The 19,468-nt window shown below is 47.0% G+C and overlaps 1 protein-coding gene across 1 annotated transcript in view; it reads left to right on the top strand.

Annotated features, from left to right (window-relative positions):
• Rarb (retinoic acid receptor beta) overlaps positions 1-19,468 on the top strand; it is a 586,853-nt gene that overhangs the window by 414,118 nt on the left and 153,267 nt on the right. The window lies entirely within an intron of this gene.

Genomic DNA, 19,468 nt, shown 5'->3' with positions numbered 1-19,468 from the left:
TCCCTGGCTGGCCCTTGGAAAAAATATTTCCCTCTAACTTCAGTTAAAGCTTTAGTAACTACAGAAGATACCTTGATTATTCTCCAGTTAACCCTTAATAAAAATATTTTTGTTTTCTTCAATATAGAAATGTACCCTTTTAAGATGGTTTGTCTCCCAGACTCCCTTGCAGCTAAGGGGTAGCCAGCTATGCAGACAGTATGAACTGCATTGATGTGAGGAAAGTCGTGGATGGTGTCTGGGAAAACTACTTAAGGTTTTGAAAGGATGGAGAGAGGAAAGAAGGAAGATGAGTGAGGAAGGGAAGGGTGAGAGAAGGGGAGGGGTACTAGAACATACCCACAAGTAATCCAGAATCTGCACTTAAATAAAATAATAGGATTAATGTATTCAAGACATAAATTGTTAGTTGAAGAATTTCACTGGAAAATGGAACTCTGTTTTTAAAAATAGCAGTCAAAATTTTAGAACTGAAATATATTATCTAAAGCAAAGATCCCAGAAGTAGGTTTGGTAGCAGATAAGACCCAGCTAACGAGGGAATCAAGAACTCTAAGACAAGACAGCGGAACAGATTCAGGCCAAAGCACAGAAAGACAAGAAGGTAGAGAATAGAAAACGAGAAAAGAAGCACGTGGAAAAAAACAGCGTTCCTATTTGGATTTCCACAAAGAGGAAAGGCGAAGGTTGGCGCATAGACTTGAACTCCAGACCTGTGCTGCTAGGCCACTTCCTCTAGCACGGATGGTCGGCTCTGCTCTGGAACAGCAGCCCCCTTGCCTCTGTGAGTGAGGGTGGACAGAGAAGCCTGAACTTCACCTCACCTTCCCGTCTAACCCAGGGTAATCCCGGCAGATGGGGCCAGGGCCGTGACCCCGGCTTAACTTCAGAACCAGAACCAAAATGAAAATTGCAGTCCTGTGATTTAATGTTTTTAATTTGTTCTGAAATGAGAGGAGACTATGTCCCACACCATGTGACCATCCTAATGACTTTTTCAGCTTTCTTATAAGTCCCGATGGCTGCCTGGGAAATCTGGCAGCCAGCTTTGAATGCTGGGAGCAGCCCTCGTGTTTCCATTTCTGTTTCTGCAAAATCAGCCTTAGTCTCTACTAAAACAAAAGGATGACAGCTTTTACAAACTGTGCATTGTTTTAAGAAAGGAAGGAGAGGGTGGGGTAGGGAAAGAGAAAGATGAGCCTGTGTTTTCCAGGGCCTGTGCTTGGAAGAAGCTTCTCGCAACTTTTCCTGCGTGTTTCAGGATTTTTTTTTCCTGGATAGTCTCCACCTGGATCTTTCCAGGGCCACTGAGAGGTGGGAAGGGCCCAGTCCTGGACAGGGGATATTGCTGCAAATGGCTATTGCTTCAACAGCTTGATCTGGAGTTGAAGAAAGAGGGAGGTGTGGTGTTTGTCAACACGTCATTGGCGGCTCAGATTGCTGCCTCTGCTTCCAGTGGTTTCTGTTAGCTGACACTTTCCAAGGCCCCCTCTTCTGATGAGATGTCCTGGAGCTTTCTTTCCACACTTTGGGGGTGCTACTGGGCTGTTTACATTCCAGCAAAGCCAGCAACAGCCATTGAGAAGAAAGCTCATCTCCCTTCAGTCCTTGCAGCTACCCTGATTCTCAAGATTCTGTGCACATTAGGCAAGGGACATCATGGCTGCCCCAGCTGTCTGTGTCTTTTAGGGAACTTGGCCGTTCCAGGGAGGGAAAATAAGATCAGGGTAGAACTTGAAATCCTGCATGCTCACTCCATTTATTCTTCTCTGGAGAATGAAGGGAGCCTTGAGTAGGTGCGGAAGTTTTCTGAGCACCTATCATCCCCAAGTTCCTGGGAACAGGGTGGCAGGAAGACCCAAGAATAACTGCTATGATTTTTCAGATGTTGCCAGCAGAGAAAAGCACATCCCAGTCCCATGGCAACGCAAACATCTTCAGTTGGTGCTTTGAGTGCGGAGCTCCAGGTCCCTTTTCACGCCCGCTCTAGCTGCTGCTGGCTTCTTGGGGAACATATTTGCTTACTGTATTCTTTTCAGGAATCCAGATGGTTCCATGCCCAGCCAGCACTTACTCTACATTTTTTTTTCTATCTGTGGAAAAGAAAAATGATTCTCTGAGAATCTGGGGAGGTGGGGGATACCAGAAACACAGCCCTTGATCCCTAAAGGCCAACTGGGGGGTAAATAACATTTTTTTTTAAAAAAATCTACAATGTTGACTAGGTCATATTTCCCTGAGATCAGGTCTGTAATTTTTTTTAGCTGTCTCTTTCTTCTCTTGGACAGACCTGCAACCTACATCCAGTGAAACCCACAAAAGGCATTGAAAACTCTGATTTTTAAGGTACGAGACTAGAAAGAAATCTACCCTACCAGGCATGCAAGACAAAATTGCAGCCGCATCAGCCTACTTGATCAGGGTGGTGATGTGCTGGGTTCTCATTCCAAAGAGCCCCTATCCTGTGACTTGAGAACTGGATTCCAAAGAGGGTCCCAGCCCCCACAGTCTGCCAGACCTGCCACAATACACACTCTAGACTGTGATGCCTGCTGAGCAGGTCACCCACCTGCTCAGGTGTGGCTACGGAAATGTTTAGTTCTGTTCCTTCCCAACACTGTGTATGTCTCAGGGGCGCATCTGTCAGGTGAAACTGATGCTGTAGATATATTTCTGTCATCATAGAAAGTTCCTATCGACTACGCTGCTAGCCAAGAAGTTCAGAGAATTCAGAAGCGTTATTCCTGCTGGTTCACTGGGCAGCATCCTGGCAAATGTGGCTGGGGGCAGCTTCAGAGGGGCTAGAAGCTGAGAAGCAAAGCTAGTCTCGGAGGATAGCGCGAGCCATGACCACAGCTGAAGATGTCTGGTATTGCTGATCGGAGGTGGCTATGACCCTTCCTACTAAGCCACCTCTACCCTTCCGGTTGAGCCACCCCCACCCCCAGGAAGGGTCATGGCCAGTCAGAAGAGAAGTACTCTTCTGAGTGAGGTGGACACTCAGCTCTGAAGCAGTAGCCAGACGTCATCTGGGAGCTCATCAGTCAGGGTAGCTTCATAACAAAATATCACAGACCATGGCTTAATCCACAGAAATACACTGTCTCTGTTTAGAGACTAAAAAACCAAGATCTAGGGCTTGTTTCTTCTGACACCTCTCTGCCTGGCCTTGGAGCTGCCTGCCGTCAGGCCTGTCTGACTTCGTGTGACTGAACTTCCAGACATGAATCAGTACCCATCCCACATCTTCCTCATCTTGAGAGGATTAGAGTCTCCCCCTTTAACTCATTCTCCCATTTGAAGATCTCATTACCAAAGCCAGGGCTAAGCCTTGGAGTCAGAGACAGACAAAAGTGAGCAGTGGCGTAGGGACCACAGCCAGCTCTGCCATGCCGCCTCATTCAGTGCCCGGACTGAGCATAGTGAAACCGAAGTTCAGGACTAGATGAAGACATTCTGACCATCATCCCCAGTGGCTTCTACTTTCTGTTCTTAACCATGTCTGAGTGATTACCCTCCTCACAGCTGTGTTCTGTGTTTCTAGCTCATAGGATTGTTTGTAAATGGTTGACTTTCCATAGCACAGCTCCCAGACTGGCTGTGTGCTTTGGGTCATAGTACCCCCAGTGGTTCTTCCCTGCCTAAGATCCTGTGTTTGAGGTGACCTTCAACAGACCTTGGCTTCCTGGCTCCTGATCCAGGCCTTGCTTTGAATGGCAGGTGGGTTGACCAATGTGCGGATCAAAAGAACACAGAAGTTATAGTCAGACAGGCATGGATGCAAATTTCGTGTGGCCACTCCTCACTGGGACATCAGCCATGCAAACCGCAACTTGGTTTTCTTGTCTATGCCATGAGAACACTAACAATGGCCATGATCATTGTGGGGGAGGTGTTTCTCAATATACAAAAAGAAACGAGAGTCTGCGGAATATGGGTTCTCAGTTAAAGGCACAGTCATCATCATCATCTCCACCTTTACGCTGGAGAGTTTCTCTACTGTCTTTCACCCTTGCGGACACTGCCTCAAACTTCAGCTCTGGCTGCTTCCCTTTGGTGGTGTGTCTTAGCTCCGGTCTTACATCTATCTCTTCTATATTGTTATGTGCATACACACACACACACACACACAATCACTGAAGTATCTCTTTTGTATTGTTACATGTATACACACATGTGCACACACACGCACACATACATGTGCTGATGTAGACAGTGTCTGAACCCTATCCTTCCACCTCCCTTCTCATGCCAGAGGGAGGCTGGAAGCATCAAACAATGCAGCAGCCCCTGCAATGACAGACAGGAAGCTGGGAGATGAATCCCCACGCCATCTTGCTTCTTGAGGAGGGTAACTTTTGAGAGCATTCTGCACTGTCCCCCATAATCCCCTCCGGGAGTGACTCCAACTGCCCACAGTAGTAACACGTCCATAGCATGTCCTGTATTGGCCCCCATCCCTATCAGGCCTCTCTTTATTTCCCTGCCATAGCTTTCAGGGATCTCCATGCAACCTTCATTCCAAACCACGTGTATCTCTTTCTGGGGACTCAACCCTAGACACAATACGTGTCACCTTTTGCTGGCTACATGGAACTAGTTGCTTCTCCCATGGTTTCTCAATGAGCCTAACCAAAGGCTGTGAACAACCAGGATTCAGTACAGACAGTGACCACAGGAAGCCTCTTTGGTGTCTTCGGGCCACCAAAGACTTGCTCCAGGAGGACCTGCCAGGTTCTACATAGATGGTGAATCAAGCTACAGCAGAAGAAATGCCACCGTAGCATTTATGACATGACAACCACTGATGCCGCTAAGTGCTCAGGTAGAAAAGCATCAGCGAAGCAACTTCTCTCTGATTCCATCTGGTGACCTGGGACCCCATGGTCACAGCGGCCTATGCCTATTGCTATGAGGTCATTACTCAGGGCCACAGAAAAATGCGTAACTCAGAAGTACCTTCCACTGACAGTACAAAAAAAGTGATTCCACCTAGGTCTCCCCATTCTCTTAGGAGACTGCCTAACCGGCTTTGCCCTGTCGCTGAGCATCTGTCAGGGAGCCTGTGCCCAGCGGCCATGCTCAGTTCCCACCCCATATGCATCTTCTGCTGGGGCTGCACATTTTCCTGGCTGCTGGCCACGGCAAACGTGGTGTGTTTCTGAACACATTCATCACACGCTCAGACCTGAAGTCAAAACGAGTATTAACTCTGCCAGGTGAAAGGGTCTTCTCTGAGCAGCTGAGGATTTAGGATTCATGGAGAATACGAAATACCAGAACCCCAACCCCATCAACATGAGGCGACAGCACCTCTCATTTGGAGCTGTGTTTCAAGTGTACAAAGCGAGTCACGGAGGCTGTAAACTGTGCAGAATTTTGTTTTCTTTAGCACCAAGGGCTTTGTGCCGGCACCTTTTCTACCAACTCAGTGGAGTGATTTTAGTCCATGAGCAAAAGACTGAGCCACTCTCCCTCATCACCTGAAGTTCTTCTGTCCTTCCGGCCACAAGCGTGGAAGGTATCTTGATCTCCTTTGTACAGTTTGGTTCAGAAACATTGGGCATATGCCACTTTTGGTCTTAAGCAAATAGAGCTTCAGACAGTTTCCCATTGTATAAATCTTAGTCTCCTTTTTATCTTCGATTGACTAGCACTTAACTCTGGTCCATATTTGCTTTCGCCTGTTCTCTGAGGGTAGGTTATCAATGATTTATTTACCATCGTCTCTATTTTTAAAGATTTATTTATTTTTAATTCATGTGTATGGTCTTTTACATGTATGTATGTCTGTGTGCCACAGAGGCCGCAACGGGATCTCCGATCTCCTGGAACTGGAGTTACATGTGATTGTGAGCCACCCTGTGGCTTCTGAGATCTGAACCTGGGTCCCCTCTGGAAGAGCAGTGTGTGTGTGTTTAACCCCTGAACCATCTCTTCAGCCCCTCGCTGCTCTCTCTTGATGAGATTCTGTATTATGGCCAACACACACCATGTGGGCTCTAGATCTAAAAATGGCTGATAGTGTCAGTCACAGTGGTGTCCTTTTCTTACTCCTAGCTTGTTTCCACTCCGGGAATCAAATGGCAGGGGACAGACTTCCTAAGTGTCACACATCTGTCTGTGGTGCTCTCTCAAGCCAGTGGCGGGATACTGGAGGAATACTAGAAGCACATGGCCATATCGTGTTGGCCCACATGAAAATGGTAGCTCTTTTCGCCAGACAATGGTGTGGGAGGTCCTTCTGTCTATGTGTTGTTTTTACTGGCTAATGAATAAACAACTGGCTTGGCTTATAGCATGGGAGGAGGAAGGAAGAGTCAGAGAGAGACACCATGGAGCCGCCGCCAGAGTCAGACATGCCAAAACTTTGCTGGTAAGCCACTGCCATGTGGTGATATACAGATTAATGGAGATGGGTTAAATTAATATGTAAGAGTTAGCCAATAAGAAGCTAGAGCTAATGGGCCAAGCAGTGACTTAATTAATACAGTTTCTGTGTTATTATTTTGGGTCTAACCTAGCCAGGCTCCTACAACAAGGCAATCCACCCCATATCAACAGGCACTATTTGATTTACTTCTTGTGTTTATTCTCTTTTTATCTGAACCTAGTGGTGTCAATTTCTTTGTCATATGAGATTGAGATTTGTTCGCTTTTGCTTTTTTTTGTTTATGGTACCCTGAAACTTTTCGGAGTCACCTAGCAAAAAAATAAACTGTGTAAGGAGAAATCTGAAAACCTCACCTATGTAAAGTTGTGCCAGTTAATTTTTGATATCCCCTCTCAACTCAAGAGCCAGTGATGTCACATTGTTGCCTCAGCCAGAACATTGACACCATGGGTATCTGGGAGCAGCGCCACACAGGACGGAGCTTTTACCTCCCACCACCTTTTCAGAAGGTCAGGGAAATTCTTGCTGCTGAGCAGGCAAAGGTCAGGTCTGCATTTGGCAAGATGAATCAAGACCTTACTGAGGCATCTGAAAATTTTTCCTAGGGATTGGAGCTGTCTCCAAGTCAGAGATCTCAGTCCTTTGTTTAGTACTGACCCCCAGCACATCCCAGAGCCAGCTGCAGGGGAGCTTACAGGAAGTCCCAGACCCCGGGGTGGAGTTTATGGTGCGTCTACCTGTGCAAAGCCTGAAGATGGGACAAGCATAGAGATGGCTTGGAGGGAGACACAGAGGAAGGCCGTTTATGATGGAGTCATTTGTATTTTAGTGTGTCAAAGCTGTGTCCAGCCCACACTGGAGGATAAGGAAGACAAAGCCAGATGCTATGATTTCATGGAGGACCAATGTGACAGCCACAGCCACCACCCAGGCTGGCACTGAGGGTTAGGGGAATGGCATGACTTCCTGAGAGATGCTCTTGATACTCAGCAAAATTCAGTCCAAGACAAAATACACCCTTCCTTTGATATACAGCCTCTGAGTCGTGAAATAGGACACAGTGCCTGTTAACACCTCAAAAAAACAGTTTAAGCGTGTGTGCACGAAGGAGTGAGGTTTGGGGCTAGGGTTACGTGTTTTCTACTGTTGGTGGGGTGCGGATTGTTCCTTATTATATGATGTTCCTGCTTCAGAAAGCTGGAAAGGTTTGAGCAGACACTACCAAAAAAGAAAGAAAGAAAGAGGAGGGAGAAAGAAGGAAGGAAGGAAGGAAGGAAGGTAGAAAGAAAGAAAGAAAGAAAGAAAGAAAGAAAGAAAGAAAGAAAGAAAGAGAAAAAAGAAAAAATTCTTCCAAAGACTCTAAAGACCCCAGAATTCATACTGCCTAGTTAAGAGCTAATACTTTGAATCAAGGCCTTTCCTTGGAAGATATCTCTGTGTTGTTTTGTCTGTTGAGGTACTGAGAAGGAGAACTCACTGACTGAATGGACAGCCACAGATAAGGTGTCTGGGGAGCTGCTCAGACTCTCCCAAAGTGTTAGAGATACAGCAGCCATTGTGAGAGGTGACAAGAGGTCTCCTGGGAAGAGTGGCAGGACAGTGGATTTGTGTGTCGAGGAGCAGGAATTCTGAAGAGGGGGACAGCAGCTTACATTGAAAATTATCTGTCACCTGGGAATGACAGGAGGAGCCACGTTTAAGGAATCACAGATAGGGGACACTCCCCAGTAATGAGATGTTGTATTGTCTAATGGACTTTATTAGCTTCTAATAATGCCCAGGGGTCAAGGTGCCTCTTGGTGGGGAATTGATAGTGGACAATTACCTCGAGGAAAAAGCACATTTAATTCTTCTTTTGTTCCCTGCTCCTCATTTGTGTCTTTCTCTGCATTTTCTTACTCGGATATTAACTTAAATGTCAATAAAAACAGTATGGTGATATATTAAGACTTTGGGATTTTTGCCTTATCTCTTGCTACCACCCAAGGGGACCTGGTGACATGGATGCCAGCGTGAGGGCCATCAAACATCTCTGTGCTTCAGCATTACCAGTCAATGCCAGTTACTGCCCTTGATGTTTCTGCTTCTGCTCAGAGCTCTTTAGTGTCTCACACTGCTCCCCAGAGTAGCTGTTTTCAGACGTTTTTGCTAGAGGACCAACTGGGGGTTTTTAGCAATCTGTGAGTCACCTGCCGCACCCACTCTTCGTCTATTAACTTAGCTCTCTTGCTGAAATGAGAAAGTACCCGTATCCACGCACAGACTTAGGACTGTTATAACAAGTGAACACAAACACTCCAGTGGTCAAGGAACTGAGCTTGTCAGGGCCTGCTCCTCTCTCGTCTTGACCTGCTCCCGACCAGCATCCTGAGTTCTAATCACAGAGATCAATTAAACATTTTTTCTTGACTTTGCATGAATAGAGATGTGTCTTTTTTTTTCTTTTTTGTATTTCTAGCTCCTTTCACACAGCACTGCTTCTGACACTTATTCATGCACAGCTGTTCGTGAACTGGGCAAGGGTCTGGAGATTGAAACACAAGCCCGCCCCCTCCCACACACACAGCCAGCCAAGAATGCTCTCTTTATTGTGTTCCAGAGCAGCTTATATAGGGTCTCCTTGACTAAATGACTGCACCTTAACTCTCAGCCTCAAGCCCACCAGAAACCACTCCCCTACCATCAGAAACTCTTGAGGGTCTCGTGCTCAGAGAGCAGCTGCAAAACAAGTTGTTTGCTCAGAGCAGCTGCAAGCATAGGAAAACAAGCTGTTTACTCTGGCAGGTGGGGGGTGGGCTTTACAGGAAATTCAGGGTCTGGGGGTCCACAGTCCCCAACACACAGCTTAGGCTCCTTCATTTTTAGTGCTCTGTGACAGTACGGCATGTCTCGCAGGCACGTGTGTGTGTGTGTGTGTGTGTGTGTGTGTGTGTGTGTGTGTGTTTGTGGGGGGGGGACCAGAGGGCAACCTCGGATGCTTTTCCTCAGGGTCTGCCTGTGTGTTCTGGGACAGCATCTTTCTTTGGGCCTAGGGCTCACAGACCAGCTGGCCAGGAAGCCCGGGTGATTCTCTCCCTCGCTGGCACCAGGACTGTAAACTCACAGGGCCGCACTTAGCTTTTTACATGGCATGTAGGGTTGGAACCCGGGTCCCATGCTGGTAAGGCAAGCGTTGTAGCTATGAAACCATGCTTCTAGCCCTCATTAACTTTGATATCTGTTTCTCTAATGATTAATTAGATATGACATCTTTTCATGAGTTTGTTGCCTTGGGTGATGCTCCCATTTCAGACTCTATACCAGTTAGGAGTGAGAAGATGTGGAGCTATTCAGGAATTTTAAGATTCATTTATTTTATTTTATCTTATGTGCTATCTTTTCTGTGCTTTATTCTAAAAGTTCCAGACATGACCCATTTTATTTAAATTTGTGTAGTCTCGGGCTATAAGCTGATTGCTTCTGTTGTTTTATTTTTTTGCAAAAGATGTTGTTGCTCAGTAAACATGATTTGAACCTTCCCATCGATGCCTTAGAAACACAGGCTTGTGCCACACATGTCTCTAATTACTGACGTCATCTAATAGCTGTGTCTAATTTCGTTTTACTTGTAAGGGGCTCGTTGTGATCGCTTTGAAACAGTAAGCCATGGTTTTAACCATTTTTATTTTCTACCAAATTATACATATCTCTCCTAACCAGTGGAGACCCTTGGGTAGTTCGAATATAATTGGACCCCCATGATCTCACAGGAAGTGGCACTATTAGGTGTGGCTTTGTTAGAGTGGGTGTGACCTTGTTGGAGGAAGTGTGTCACTGTGGGGGCGGGCTTTGAGCTTTCCTATGCTCAGGATACTGCCCAGTTGACTTCCTGTTGCATGCAAGATATAACACTCTCAGGTCCAGCCCCAGGTCTGCCTCCATACTGCCGTGCTCCCTGTCATGATGATAGTGGCCTGAACCTTTAAAACTGTAAGCCAGCACCTTAATTCAATGTTTTTTTTGTAAGGATTGCAGTGTTCTTGGAGTCTCTTCACAGCAATAGTAACCCAGGGTAAGACAGACCCCTTTCCAGTCACTCGTTCTTTCTGTCACACAGAGAGAGACACTGGGGATCTATGTACTGATTAGAGCAGTCACCTGGGTTGTGTTTCTGTACTCAAGGGGACTTCTTTCTACTCTCAGAGACACACAGTGAGGAAGAGCAAAGATGAGCTAGAGAATACTGAAAACCACAGTATGCCCAGCCAAGGCAGGCCAAGGAGTAAGAGTTTGGCTCTTGTTTTAATCCGAATCATTGTCTGTAGATTACTCAAAAAGAGGTTCTTATAAGTAATAGAGTAACTGTATTTGCATCTAAGAAAAGAACATTGCAGAGCAAAAAGAAAGGGACAGTGAAGAAATGTGTTTGGGATGCTTGAAAAAATAGCCACAGACAGTCTGGGAGTCCCTGCAACTGAGAAATTCAGACTAAAGAAAGCCTGGCTAGGATACAGACCACAGATGGTAGTCAAAGCCGTAGAGTCAACATTTTGTCTTCCGTATAAAGGCACAGATTTTGCATCTTTATACCGCTGTGACCCATTGTCTCTGCTGCGATTGCTCCATTCTGCCATACGACAGCAGCCATAGAAAATCTATAAGCAAATGAAAGTTCATTTCCTGAGCTGCAGGAAACTGTCTGTAACCGAGCTGAGAGGATGATGGTGTCAGGAGGCCCACCTCGGACCCTCCAGAAGGCCACTGTGCTGTTGACATGACCAGACAGACGCCTGACTAACGACATAAGGAGAGGGGACATTTGGACCCACCATTCTCCTCCATCGTAGTGGGGAAGGCATAGGAGCGGTCCTGTTTGCTACCATGGGAACTTGAGACAGAGGCTGTTCACAGCAGAGGAGAGCAAATCGGAAGCAGGGGTGGTGTCATGGTCAATGTTCCAATCCTAGAGGCCAACTTCCCCCAGCCAGGAACCTCCTCCCCCAGGCTCTACAACCTTTAAAAGAGCAGCGCAAGCTAGAGACTTACAAACCCTGCTTCCTGGGGGAATGCTCCAGATTCAAATTCTAGCAGATGTACTGGCAAGTCTGCAAGGACTTCTTAGTTTCTAATTTATGGAGCAGGACCCTGCCCACTATGGGTGATACCATTCTTAGGCAGGTGGACCTGGGCTGTATAAGAAAGGTAGCTGACCTTGATCCCGGGCAGAAGCTGGTAAGCAGCACCCCTCCAAGCTTCATGCTTCTGTCTCTGCTCCTGCCTTGGTCAGTGCCTTGATGTCCCTCCAGGATAGTCTATAACCTGTAAGCTGAAATGAAGTATTATTTCCTTCTCAAGTTGCTTTTGGGTTCTATACTGTTTTTTCACAGCAACAGAAAGCACACTAGAGCAGTGTCTAGATGCAGCTTTGTTAAGCTAACCCATCCTTCTCCTTGTAGACCGATTACAAAACATTTCATACATTTGGTGACTAAGTGAAGTTCTGTATCCCCCAAATGCAGCCCACTGGAACCTGAGCAAGCCTGGAACCAAGCCTAGAAGGCATGAAGAACGGTCAGCACTCAAAGGGAGGCTTCCTCCAGGGCTTTGCCATAGTTAGCTTGGAACACACAGAAAAGCAGCAGGAAACTTTGTTCCCTTTTCTCGGGTAATCTCTACAGGATGGGAGCCAAGAATGCAGCCCAGGACAGGTGACAAGGTGTTCCTCACAAGAAGGCATTCACAGAGTTTGGGCAATGCCGTGTGAAATACAAAGACATCTTTTTTCTTTGAAAAATTTGAAGCAAATGCAAGGAGTTCTGATGAGAGTGTAGACTAACATGATTTTTAGAAGGATCCCAAAATATGATGTCTTTCCCCCTGCTTCCTCAGATCATCATCTGAATCTAGAAGTGAGTGACCCAGACTTTAAGGATAGCACTACTTCACAGGGCTGGTCCAGGACTCAGGTTCTCACCACCTGAGGCTTTGGCCTCTCCTGGCCACCATTCCCACCTGTGGGATCCACACAAAGACTCACACTGTTGAGTGGCCACTGTTCCCTTCTATGGGATCCATGCAGGGTCTTGCATGGTTGAGGACGGCGAAGTAGCAGTTTCCAGTAAAAACATGTACTCACTGTCAGCTGTGTGCGGTATGAGCGTCTGCAAAAGTGAAGCTACAAAGAGGCAGCCAAGGCTTTGTGTCTCCCTGCTGGCAGAAGAGAGCAGGCCGAGTGTGGAGCATGTCCCATGGCATCTGCTCTGCTGGGGCTGGTCTAGAGGAACTCTGTGGAGCCTGTTCATCCAGATCCTTCTCTTTACCCCTCTTCAGTTCTCTTCCTCCAGGTACAGAGAAGGTGTCTCTCAAACAAGGCTTATAAAGCCTGCTTCTGGGAGCAAAGTGAATAGAAGGTCTTGCTTCCTCTGGCCTTTTGAATGCTAAGATACTGCACTAGGACCTGTGCCCAAACTATCAATACTCTTGGTGGAGGCTGTTTCCCTCAGGGGATTTGTTGCTGTAACTGAATTCTGAAAGAGGAAACGGAAACCCAAAGTCAAACTTGATCAAGCACCAGACTTGAAGGACCTGCCTGAATCTTGATTCTATCCACCTATGTCCTCGTGAAGGTTACCAAGTGACAGTCACCAGATGAAAGGGCCAATGCTGCACTGGGCAAGGTAAATGCCTGTGACCAAAATGCCATTCATCCAAAATATCCAAAATTTCTGTCCCTGAAAATTTCATTCGGCAGCTCCAGGTATGAACTTCAGAGCTAGCATTCTGGACTGCTTGACATTTTGCCTCCATGCTCTGCTTAAACAGAAATGAGCGGCTCATATTACTCCTGCTCTCTCTTGTTCCTGATCCGACTATATTTGTTTGCCTTTCCATGTCAGAGCTTTTACCTTCTGAGGGAACCTCGCCCAGTCATTATTGGAATTCCCCTAGTTCGAAAACAAGCAATGGGGACTAAAGAGATGGTTCAATTGATCTTGCAAAGGACCAGGATTCGATTCCTGGCACCTACGCAGCAGGTCATAACCACCTGTAAATCCAACTCCAAGAGATCTGATACCCTCTTCTGACCTCTGCAGGCCCCTGCGTGCATGTAGTACACACATGCACACACACACACACACACACACACACACACACACACACACACACACACACACACACACTGGGAAAGGCCCCAAACCTAGTCAGTGCTGGGATGCTGTGTAGAGACACCATGACTACAGCAACTTCTTTTCTATGTGTTACTTTCATTGGTTAATAAAGAGACTGCCTTGGCCTTTGATAGGACAGGAAATTAGGTAGGCAGAGTAGACAGAACAGAATGCTGGGAAGAAGGGAAGTGAGGCAGACGCAATAGCTCTCCGAGATGGACACAGGTTAAAGGCTTCTCGGTAAGCCACCACCTCATGGTGCTACACACATTAATAAAAATGGGTTAAGCAAGATGTGAGAGTTAGCCAGTAAGAGGCTAGAGCTAATGGGCCAAGAAGTGTTTAAAAGAATACATTTTGTGTGTTGTTATTTCGGGTATAAAGCTAGCAGTGCAGGAGCTGGGCAGGAATGCAGCTCCTACTACAGAAACCGTGCAGGGTTAAGGTGAGACTCCACAAGTTAGAGACTCCATTCAAAAGGACTGCCTCGGAACAGAATATACTAAATTAAGTGGGCATCTACAGAAAATCCTGGAAATGCTCCCTGCTCTCACAGGCCTAAGCACCTGGTGGAAACATCTACTCTGACAAAATCCTATGCCACACACTCTGGGTAGGAGCAGGCAGTATGGTCCTGGCCATACTTTCTCCTGGCAGAACCCACACAGGCATTTTCGAAGTTGTACTCTATCTCAGACAATGTTCTAAGTTATATGACATCATTGGTTTATGTGCCACCACCCTCTGAGGTGTGTTCCTTCAGTCTGCATTGGATAGGAGAGAGAGTTAAGGTGGCTCGGGGTTAGACAGCAAGCAAGTAGCAAAGCTAAGTTTCTCCCAGGCTAAACTAAGTGCCTGCCTCTTTAACCACTATCCAATGCTGGCAGAACTTGGAACGGTGATGCCTTCCATCTGTACCATTCCGTTAACACGGCAGCCACTAGCTGTAACTTTTGAGCACATGACAGGCCTCCATGTGACGGAGGAACTGAGCGTTTAATTGTTTCACTTGAATTAAACAGCGCAGTTTAAGGACCAAGGGCTGCTTGGGTCATGCATATTATCTCTGAAGACGCCAGCTGAGCAAGGAGGGGAGGCAGCAGCCGAAGGTAGTCTTTATTATGACCTTGATCCTGAAATGTCACCCTTCATCCCTAAAAGACCTTGAAAAGAGTCTGGCTGTGCTTCTGGTCATTCACCTGTATAGGCGGCTTATCTCAATCTAGCTCACTGGAAAACACTGAGATGAGACACACGTGCCTCCCCCAAATAAAATCAAGCAGAGTAATATGGAGAGAGTGTAAGCAAGCTATGCACAGGTAAGACTCGGGGTGGCTGTGCTTGCACCAACTGCACTATTCTTTGTTTACTAATCCTGCCATCCTGTGGGGTACTAGTGAAAACGTGAGCTAGAAAGCAGGGTTGGTGGACAGGAGAGAACCGGGCCTCTGGGATGTTTGTTAATCATTTGGCCTTTTTTGTTTGATGGGTTGGCTTTTAAGATAAGGTCTTGTATCATAGCCCAGCAGAGCCTCAACTTCCCAATCTTCCTGCCTCCGCTTTCAGGGCGCGTGGGTTACAGGCAATGCCGGTGTGCTCAGCTGTGGGGTAGGCTTTAAAGGTGGGGAAGCAGCGGGCGTTCCTTGCAGAGAGAACAGAGAGAAAAGAAGAATGACACAGTGAGACAGGACAGAAAGCCGATCCTGGGTGAAGCACTGTGAAACACTCTGGAGGAAGGACAAAATAAATGCCACATGATGCATGGGGCGAACACGTTGAAACTGGAAAATGCTGTCAAAGAGGAAGGGAAAGGAGGGTGGGAGCAAAACCGCAGGATGGGGCTGGAGTACGGGTCAGAGGTCGAGTGCTTTCCTAGCACGCCATGAGATGCGGGACCGGCACATCAGGCCTTGAGGGTTCATCCCAGCCCTGCCAAAGACAAAACAAAGCACAGGCACAGAAGACCCACCTGTGAATTTCTCTACCTTATGCCAATGGAGGCAAGGTGGTGTGGAGTTTAATAAAGTCTTGAAATACTGAGAATCCAGGGCACAGATAAGCCATGGGCCAATCCTAGTCCACCAGGTTCTGTGACTAAGTTTCCACTTAACAGGCCTGCAAACACATTCTGTACAACTGTAGTGCCTCAGCAGGTGTTCAGAGAGCGCAGGCCAGACAGAGAGGCTTCAGCAAGCTGCCAGGCAAAGCCCAGCCCCTGGAAACTAGCAAGGCTGGTAGGGCAAGCCCTGAAAAGGCCTGGGGTTAACACCCTGCTAGCCACACCCCTGCCTCAGCTTCGGCGGAGAGGCACAGAGATCCTCAATATTTGCCTTTTCTTCTTCCTCATGACTGTGTATTGAGTCTAAGGGTACGAGTCAAGCCTATACCGCTAAGCTATAACCCAGTCCCCGTGTGTTCTGGCCCCTCAGAACTACATTGAAACAGCAACAGCCAAAGAGGTGTTGAGGGGCTAATAGGAAAGCAATGTCTGGCTTGGTTTGGGGGAGAGAGTCTCATGTATCCTAAGCTGACCACCAAGTCAATTTGAAGCTGAGGATGGGTTTGAACTCCTGATCTCCTGCCTCTACCTCCGAAGAGCTGAGATTCCAGGGGTGCATGATAACCTATTATGCGATACTGGGGATCAAATCCAGGGCAAGTATTCTGCCAGCAGTGCCACGTACCCAACCTCCTATCAGGAAAAGGAATTAAATAAAAACAAAAATCACAGAAAAGCTAAATGCGTTGTCTTTTTCAAACAATGCATTCTGCTCCAGGGTCTGTGGTGGTTTGCATGCCGGGCCCACATGGCTGCCTTTGCACCTCCAGGAGCTTAGCCTTCACAGGGGACTAGAGGGAACTGTGGAGAGCAAGCCTGGCTGTGTGCATTCAGACACAGGTCCTTTCTTCAGGAAACTCTCTGGCTCCGACATGTTTGCCGAGGGTGATTCATGGCGTTTCGCTCAGGATTGTCCAGTGGGTAATTGCAGCTTCCAAACCAGAGAAACAGATGTAGACCCTGAACCCTGGCTATAAATTCCTGTTTTATGATTATGGTTTTCAAATGTGCGGTGTCACATGGACAAACACACAGGGATTCTCAAAGTGAATTTTGCTTTCAAACTTCTGCTTTTTTTTTTTTTTTTTTTTTGGTTTTTGTGTGTTGTCTGGTTGTTCATTGGAAAAACTTTTATTAAACCATTGATCAAACACAAAGAAAACAGGAAAGGTAGCCCACGCTAAAACAGGTGCCCACAAGGGGATATTTGGGAAGATTCCTTCTGACTATTTAAGTCAGATTTAAAGTGAGTGGCAATTCTTTACACTTCACCGTGGAGAAATTATCTTCGTTTTTACCTTCTACCCCGTTCGTTAATCGTGACCGTCATGAATATATATTTAAAGAATCGTTGTTTACTCTTGGTGCTTTCCTTGGTCCTTTGGAAGGCTTTGGAGGAAGAATCAGGTTTCCAAATGGTGTAAGAACGAGATTTACTGACAAAGAAATGATAAGAAGCATGGCCAAGTTGTGAGTCAGCTCCGTGAATTAGCACGTACTAATTGCCTCAATCCATGCTCCCAGTATAATTAATCCAGGATGAGAAATGATTAATTGACTAGTGAGTCCCATTGCATTATAAGGAACCCATAATATCCCATCCACAAAGATTTAAATACTGATCAAGTTCATTTCCCTACAATTAAAAGAATCTCAAGGTGATTGTAAATTTAAATTATCCTTGTGCAAAGAAAGAAATTCCCCAGTCATAGGCACACACCACACCCCCATAGACAAGGAGAGGCTTCCCTCTAATCCAAGCAGCTGCCATCTTGGGGGAGGGGTTTCAGCTCTGCCCTTCTGCAAAAGGATAATCCTAGCTGGGTTTGTTGACTGTCAATACTGCCCCCATGGAGTGCTGGGCTGGGGGTTCAGGACCATCCTCCCTACCACCTGTTGTGCGCAACTCTGCCTTAATTGTATATAGGGTCTGGGGTAGGGTTAAGGCATACAGGGCACGTGGACACCATCTCTGAAGATATGAGGAAGCCCTCACCTCTGCTGAGCACAGGTTTTCCAGGACAGGCATGGTGGGGGAGGAGCACCCAGTCAGCTCACCTATGCCCTGTAAGGAAGCCCAGGAAGCTCAAAGTTCCCAGGGTGAACTTTAGCAGAAATGTGCCTCTGTTTGTCCTTGGAGCCTTAGTTGTTGGAGAAGGTTTAAACATTGCTTAGGGCTCCCAAAGGGAAGGAGCTTTAGCAACAGACACACGCGCTCACACATGCAGGCACGTACGCTCGCGGGAGGGGCGGGAGGGCATTGTGCATTGTACTTTGGCAGAAGGCATTTGGGAATGGTGCCTCCCTTCCTAGATAGGGCTGTCAGTGACCAGAACTGGTCACTCATTTCCCAGTGCCTCATCCTCTCTTGGCTGTGACCAGTGGCTCCCTGCACTTTGGGAAGCACAGCCGCCTCCTGTAAGAGGGCCCCTGACTCATGCATCTGCCATGATGCCAAGCTTTCTCACCTCTAACTTATATTTTACTGCAATTTGGCTGCTTCCTCTCCCCCTGTCCACACCTTTTCCTCCACCTCCAGAGCCCAGGGTGAGTGACTCTGCTTCTAGGGAACTGGTGATCTTAAGGAAGCATTCAGGGCAATGAGTCTCTCGGACCAAGCAGAATCTCACACATAACCCAGTGTTTCATGCTCAATGGTGTTAAGTGTGTTGGTTTTGTAAATTCCTATGTGCGCCCTCCCTTAGGATGTGTGTTTTCTTTGTAGATGAAGAGTTTCTAATAATAAAACCCTGTTGCAAAATAAATGGTTACCTAATGGAGAGAGAAATAGCCTACACTTTCAGTGAGATCTTCCAGCACTCCGAACTTTGCAATGGCAGAAGCTGAGCCTCCTGAGCTACAGGTGTAGCATAGTTCTTGTGGGGACTCTGCCTCCATGAGGGAGTGGGGTGCACATTCCCAGGCTGTATCAGGACTAGTCAGAACAGCATTTCAGCAAAGGTGGGTGCCCCGACAGACTCCCTGAGTGCATCCTTCCTGGCGCTGCCCAGAAAGGAGAAATGGAGCCCGGGTTTCCCTGTCCAACTCCTTGCCAGCCTTCTGTGGGAGAATTACTAGGGAGCCAGAGGAGGGCGGAGGAATCCACCCAATGCCTTGCATCCAGCAGGCGAAGCTGGAAACTGGCTGCGGGTGCCTTCCCTTTGAAAGCCCTGGCTGCCTGGCTGCGTCTATACCAGTTGCCTCAGGGCTGTGAGAACAGCTGAAAAACTGTTCCTTCCTCCGGGCTGAGTCAGTGTAAGCAGGTTAAGAAAGAAAGAAGAAATCCTTTTATCTGAAAATTGTCTTAAAAAAAAAAAAAACAGGCGAGATTGGGCAGGGGTGGTCTGAGCAGAGCTTAGCTTTTATAAATATATCTATATATAAAAAACTCATACTTAACCCAGTTTTCAAAATATGCATTTAATTAGGTGTGGGAGCACGTGCTTAAAGGAGAAGCCACCAGCACACTCCCCATGCACGGACTGTGGAAACAGCAAGCCATTCACATTGGGATGGGCTCAGGGGCAGCATAGGTATGTCCACCTTGGAACCCAGTGGCCGGGTCAGGTCTGGGTGTCCCTGGTAAAAGTCCTACAGCTAGAAACGGGGCCGAGTCACAGTTGATATTCCTTTTGTGTATTTCCTTTGAAATTAAAGGTAGTGCTTTCGTCCTGCGGATGGTATTACACAGGTCCATTCTACAGAGAAAACCGAGCCCTAGAGAAAACCAGTGTTTGCCTCGACACAGACAGCCAGTGACAGAGCTACTGTGTTTTCTCCAACCAGTAAACCCGAATCTAAAACTCACACACACACACACACACACACACAGACAGACACACACACACACACACACAGACACACACA

The sequence above is a fragment of the Microtus ochrogaster genome, chromosome 6 (assembly GCF_000317375.1).
Source record: "Microtus ochrogaster isolate Prairie Vole_2 chromosome 6, MicOch1.0, whole genome shotgun sequence".
Classification (NCBI taxonomy): domain Eukaryota; kingdom Metazoa; phylum Chordata; class Mammalia; order Rodentia; family Cricetidae; genus Microtus; species Microtus ochrogaster.
The sequence above is the reverse complement of the archived record's forward strand: the minus strand, read 5'-3'. Positions and strand labels throughout refer to the sequence as shown.